The following is a 7504-nucleotide window of genomic DNA, read 5'->3' on the forward strand; positions in this document are numbered from 1 at the left end:
GGTAACCCACTCCAATGCGTTGAAATACAATACATATAGGCATACATATAGATATGAGAAAAACCATTTTGAAGCGTGAAGATATATCCTAAGAGACTCCAGCTTTAAAAACAGGGAATAGACTCGACGGACAGAGATAAGCACGGTCAACAGTCATAACCAAGCATATACAATTCACTAGCATAGGGAACAGACTCGACAGGTAGAGATAAGCACAACTAATAGTCATAACCAAGCATATACAGTTTGCTAGCATGTATCCTATGGTCACGCTTTCATACATTCATAACATCAAACCATCCATATCTCATCCCATAGCACACTTTGATGGTGCCACAGGACCAATCGCATGCCTATACATGAGGGTCAGCGCATATAGCTCTGACACGGCCCCGCAGCACCCTGCCTCGTATTGCAACACGAAGGGGTCGATCGCAACCGACCGATGAACCGCAGCTCATCATAATGTCTGATCGCAACCAAACAGTGGACCGCAACCCAAGAGTAGTCATCTGACCGCAGCCAGGAATATGAACCGCAGCTCATGTAAAACGTTTGATCTCAACCAAACAGTGGACCGCAGCCCGAGAGTGTAAATCTGACCACAACCAGCTTCTGAACCGCAGCTCAGAAAATAACCAATTTGATCGCAACCAAATTGGGGTAACATGCACACATAACACATAGCAAGCACATGCAACCCACATTATCATATTGGGAAAGGGGAGAAAACGTATAACGAAACCTATGCGTGGTCATCCACATAATAGGAATAATCCTAAGGGGTTCATACTTCTTTCACCTAGGCCAACGGGATACCAATTCAACTAGCATGCGATATATAAGACCCATTTATCCAACGAACGGTACCAGAAACATCAAACTAGACTTAGGCACGATAAACGGAGTCCGTTGGGACACCACGGGGGTCAGGGGAACATCAAACGGGGAAGCCGGGATCCTGAAGTGGGATTATTTCGAGCGGGTAGCCGGTGGGTGAAGGGTCACCCGCAGGCTGCCCGCTGGCGACAAGTCTCCGGGCAGCGGGTGCCCGGCGGGCAGTCGCCTGCCCGCTGCCGGCGACGTCAATTCTGGCCGCGGATAGGTGGCGGGTCCCCTACCCCCCCACTGACTCTCTTTCACAATAAACGCCCCGGGATCCATTGTGGAACCCGAAACCATGCTTAGACACTTTTAAGCGCAATCGATGACACCACGTAGACAATTAACGGATCAAAAGCAAGAAACATACGACACGTATCCTATCATGCTTCCTAAACATAATTAACACCCAAACATGCGAATTCCCACCCAATACATTAAGAATAACACCATATGTGTTTCACGATACATCATAGGGCTCTAATCATATTTAAATCATCAAGAACATAACTCATCTTTTAATATCAAGAAACATCAAGATTCATCAAGAATATCACACAATCATAAAGAATCCTCATCATCATCAAGATTACCAAGATCACACATAAAATCATATCACCAATTATCAAGATCATATCATCAATATTATAAACGATTCATCAAGACACAAGAATATAGAGGGAGGCCTAAGATGGAGATCATAGCTAAGAATATAGGTTTTGTTGAGACGTGGGTTACCTCTTAGCCTTAATTGATTTCCTTGGCTATGAAGGGTCTTTCTCTAAGTCTTTCTTCTTTCTTGATTTCTCCTAGGGGAATTCTTAGAACTCCTTGTGTGGTGAGAGATTATTGTGGTGTGGGTTCTAGGTGCCTCTTATGTCCCCTATTTATATACCTAAGAGTCCTAATTAGGGTATAATTACTATAGGCTTGCTAACTCTATTCCTTTTAGGGCTAGGGGTTGGGTTTAGAGATGAGGGCCCACGGACTATGGTGGGCCTTTTCCTAATTAATTATTGTAATTTAATTCTTTCTTTGGATAATTGGTTAAATGATTAATTGGTTTTAGGGGTCGTAACACGGGGTGTTACACTCTCCCCCCCTTACAAGGGGTTTCTTCCCCGAAGCCCGGCCTGTTAATCCATTCTTTCACCCCTGGACGTCCCATATTTTGGCCTCCTGGTTAGGAATGCGGCCCTATGTTTTGTCTTTGCTGGGGTAGACTGGACTTCATCTCCATGTAAATGAGCTCCCAAACTTCATATGATATTCCTCTGGTTTTACGTTGAGTGGGAATATCTGGGTCTCTGTTTTGGTGTAGAATGGCTTCTCTAATCAGCTCTGAAGTGGTCTTTGTATCTTTGGGATAAAAATATTCTATAATTTAATCCCGTACTAGTTAGACTAGTATTTTTCCTTGTGAGAATATTTTCACTGTAAGTTCTTCTTCATTTCTCATGTCTGGGTGTTCTCAGACTTCAAAGTGGCTTTGAACTTCCACCCAATTTGAATTTCTCCTTTGTAATTGACACCCAATTTCAATTCGCTTATAATTGGCACCCAAATTGAATTTCTCCTTTGTAATTGGCTCCCAATTGACTTTGACTTGCAATTGACTTCCAACTTCTCCTGACTTTGATTTGCAATTGACTTCCAACTTCTCCCGCTGCTTCAATTACTTCTTACTTTGACTTGCAATTGACTTCCAACTTCTCCTGGTGCTTCAATTACTTCTGACTTTGACTTGCAATTGACGACTTTGACTTGCAATTGACTTCCAACTTCTCCTGGTGCTTCAATTACATCTGACTTTGACTTGCAACTTCTCTTCCGGGATTTCTCAATTTGACTTTGACTTGCAACTTCTCGCTTCAATTACTTCTCAATTTGAATTGTTCTCCTGGTGCTTCAATTTCTCAATTTGAATTGTTCTCCTGGTGCTTCAATTACTTCTCAATTTGAATTGTATTGACCTTGACTTCAAAATCTTCCACCCAATTCTCCTATGTAATTTGCTCCTCAATTTCCACTTGTAATTGGCGCCTTCAAAATCTTCCACCCAATTCTCCTATGTAATTGGCGCCCAACCACCCAATTCAATTCTCCTATGTAATTGGCGCCCAACCACCCAATTCTCCTATGTAATTTGCTCCTCAATTCTCCTATGTAATTGGCGCCCAACTCCATCAGATTAATTAAATTTGGCTTCTCAAATTTTACCTTGTAAAATTGTTGATAATGAGATTTGAACTTGAGCCATTTTGCATAACATATTAAACATCATCCACTTCGTCCATACAACTATTGATTAAATCTCCAATCATCTTTGGTGTACTCCTTTCTTTCCATAGATGCTTGATCTCCAAGTTAATTTCATGCATTCTTCCAATCTTAATTTTCTTCAACGAAAATTCTTCTGGGATATCTTTTGAGTAGCATTGACGTGAATATTATATCATTCATCTTCTTCTTCAATTTGCCATTTTCTCCAGACAAATTCTTGATTTTAGGCTTGATATCTTCTTTTTCCATTTTCATGCATCTTCCTCTGTTTTTCTCTTTTGCAACTTAAATAATTTCCCGATCATGGTCTAAGACTCTACTAGACCTATAAAATAAAATTGGGGGTTCTACAAATACATATTTGGCATATCAAAACCATTACACTTTATTCCTAACAGTATTATAGGTGCAAGTAAAAATTTACACTGAGCATCAATACTTAGTTGCACCTATAGTTTTAAGTAGTTGCACCTATAATTCTAAGTAGTTGCACACATAGTTATAAGTAGTTGCACCTAGGTGTATGAATGTTTGCGAGTGGTTTTCAGGGGTATTACTACCCGCTGAACTCAGATCAATGAATGTTAACAAGGTAAAATTACATGCAATTATAGGTCAAAGTAGGTGCATCTATAGTTATAAATAGTTGCACATATAGTTATAAGCACACCCAGGTGCATAAATGTTTGTGGAAAGTGAATGCTTTACAAGGCAAAATTACATGCACTTATAGGTGAAAGTAGGTGCACTTGTAAGTGATTTTACTTGCACTTCGATGTTTAATTATTTACGAAAATGCCACCGTGTTTTTTTTAAGTTATTAGATCTGGACACGTGTCGCGCGCTGATTCGTTCCCATATTCCTTCCTGGGCAATTATTCGCACCTGAGTGCTTCCCCATATATATATATATATATATATATATATATATATATATTCCCTATATATATATATATATATATATATATATATATATATATATATATAGGGAATATATATATATATATATATATATATATATATATATATATATTCCCTATATATATATATATATATATATATATATATATATATATATATATATATATATATAGGGTTGCGATCCATAATCTGGTTGCGATAAGATATACATAATAATAGGGATGCAGTCTACCGTTTGGTTGCGATCAAACGTTATGATATAAATGACCTGCAATTCATCGATTGGTTGCGATCAATCTCCTTGTGCTGCGGTACAAGCAGGGTGCTTCAGAGCCGTGTCAGAGCTATATGTGCTGACCCTCATGTATGGGCATGCGATTGGTCCTGCGGCACCACCATATGTGCATGCATGTCTTATTGTTGATTATGACTGAAATAGTAATTGGATGCTGATATGATTGATATTGGATAGTCTTGTGACCTTAGGATGCATGCTAGAATATTTGTGTGCATGATTTATTATATTAAATGTGCCTGCTATTGCTTGATTGAGTCTATCCTCGGTTTTAAATTAGAGTTTCATAAGTATATATATATTCCGGCTTCAAAATGATTTTCCTTATATATATCTACCTATATTGTACTTAACGCGTTGGAGTGGGTTGCCAGCATTATTCGCTGAACAGATATATTTGGCTTTCAGGCACAGATGAGTAGCTCCAGAGCGCGCTAGTCGGACCCGTGGACCTAGCTAGATTAGTTCTTTTATCGGCCTGCGTGCCTTGAAGTTGTACTAGATATTGATTTGAGGATTTCTGTTGTTTGGATAGTTTAGCCTGTGCATCTGAGTTCTCCAGCTCAGATGTGGCATAGCACCCCGACAATTATGTTTAGTTATGTTCTGTTTGGGATTTGATAATAGAATTGACTTTATTTCATAAGCGTTAAAAGTTTTAAAATTTAGGGGTGTTACATATAACCTGACCCATGCTCAACGGCAAGCAAGTCTAAGGTGGGTGTGTGCCTTTAGCATAGTCACCGTTATGGCTTGTACCTTTAGTACAATGACCGGGCACAAGTGGTGCCAACCGCCAACAATTCATTTCCACCAATCACAATCTCATCATTATCATCATTAATCACACCAGTCATTGCGCAATGACCACGATACTCATCATCATTCAATCAATCAACACATAATCACATATCTATCAAGACACAACAGCAGCAACACTTATTACACATAAAAATCCTAGAACAATGCCTAAAACATCAAACGAGACTCATACAGGAGAAACGTGATACAACGGGACACGGGGAAACAACAAATGGGGAAAACATCACGAACCACGACCGATTTCCAGCAGGTAGCTGGCGGGTGGGTGACCACCCGCCAACCACCCTCGGCGGTCACTATTTATTCCAGCGGGTGGCCGACGGGCAGACCAACGCCCGCCTGCTGCCCGCTGGAACAGTGATACGACAGCAGGTAGGTGGCAGGTGGTCAATCCCCCTACCTATCCCGCCACTGATACACATGCAACTTTTGGTCCCGGGATTTCTCGTGGAACCCGAAACCATTGCCAAACACAATCAAACACATAATGACAACACCACAGATACAATTAACGAAATTAAACCAAGAACCACACCAAATACGATTCCTAAACATTCCAGGACCAAACATTAATCATATAGCAGTTCAGGAGCATCCGGAACCTCAAGAACATCAAGAAATCCATATGCAAAGTCCTAAACACAAATCCTAGGCTAGACTTAACACCTGATCATGCATAATCCCACCCAAATATAGCAAGAACATCATAATGCAAGATTCACGATATAAACTTAGGGCTCTATACATAATCAAAATACAAGATCATTCATATAATCAATCATAGTATCAAGAACATCAAGATTATCACATAAACACAATATAATCCCTAGGCAAAGCTCTATCAAGACTCAAACACAGAATCATATATCAGAGGAGCCAATGAATAAGATATAGCGAGGAAAATAGGTTTTTTCGAGACATGGGTTACCTCTTAGCCCTAATCAATATAGTTGGCTACTAAGGTTCTTCCCTAAGATCTTCTTCTCGTGAGTTCCCTTACGTTTGGTGGTAGGGTGATTCCTCGATATGTTTCTCTCAGGGAATATCTTGTGTGGTAGAATTAAATGTGGTAGGGTTTCTAAATACTCCCTAAGTCTTTGTATATAGATTCAAGAGTCCCAACTAAGGTCTGAATGGTATGGTTCCACTTATCCTATTTCTTATAGGATTTAAGGATTTGGTTTAAGGATAAGGGTCCATGGTCCATTGTGGGCCACACTAATTAATTGAAGGGAATCCTAACCAATTTTAAACCCTTTTTTTTTTAATTATTGTTAACGGTATTGATTAAATGATTAGGCATGGATTAAAGGCCGTAACACGGGGTGTTAAAAATATCCTTGGCTACTAAGGTTCTTCTCCAAGATTCTCCTCCTATTGATCTCCTCAGGCTCGGTGGTGGGGAATTCCTTTGCTAGGTTACCTGAGGGAATATTTCGGGTGGCAGAGCTATTTGTACTAGGGTTTCTAAATGCTTTCTAATCCCCTATATATAGATTTAGGAATCCTAATCAGAGTCTGAATAGTAAAGACCTATATTTTATTCCTGACAAGTATATAGGATCTGAGTAGTAAAGGCCTACTATCTTTATTCCTAATAGGTCAAGGATTCCTAATTTGAATCTGAATAGTGGAAGGTCCACTCTCTTTATTTCTAAGAAGCTTAAGACTCTAGTTTAGGCAATGGTACACGATCCGTGGTGGACCACATTAATTAATTAAAGGGGATCCTAACCAAATTAAATCCTTTTTAATTACTATTAATGGAATTAATTAAATAATTAATCCATGATTAAACACCGTAACAAGGGGTGTTACAAAGTGTGTATACGGACTCTAATTGGGGTGGCTTCACTTACAGTGGGTAGTCCACTACCGCTTATCTATTGTATCTTGGAAATCCACTCGTCAAAAATCGGTTTCGCGCTCGTCTACAGAAGCCGTATATCGAGCCTTGGCGAATGCTGCTGCAGAAGTTTTGTGGGTTAAGAATCTGTTGCATGAGCTTCGGTTGCCGCTGTTTGAGCCTCCGGTTCTATTATGTAGCAACCTCATGGCTACGTATGTGTGTAAGAATCCGGTTTTTCATTCGCGTATGAAACACCTCGCGCTTGACTATTTTTTTGTTCGTGACCTGGTTTCTAATGGTTCACTGGTGGTTCGACACATTTCTTCGTCGGCTCAGCTTGCTGATTTTCTTACGAAGTCGTTCGCTGTTTCTTCTGTTCCGTTCCAAGATTGGAGTTTCCGATGCTTCCTCCATCACGCGGGGGCGTGTTAAGGATATATGTGGCTGACATC

This window comes from Ipomoea nil, unplaced genomic scaffold (assembly GCF_001879475.1).
Source record: "Ipomoea nil cultivar Tokyo-kokei standard unplaced genomic scaffold, Asagao_1.1 scaffold1564, whole genome shotgun sequence".
Lineage (NCBI taxonomy): Eukaryota > Viridiplantae > Streptophyta > Magnoliopsida > Solanales > Convolvulaceae > Ipomoea > Ipomoea nil.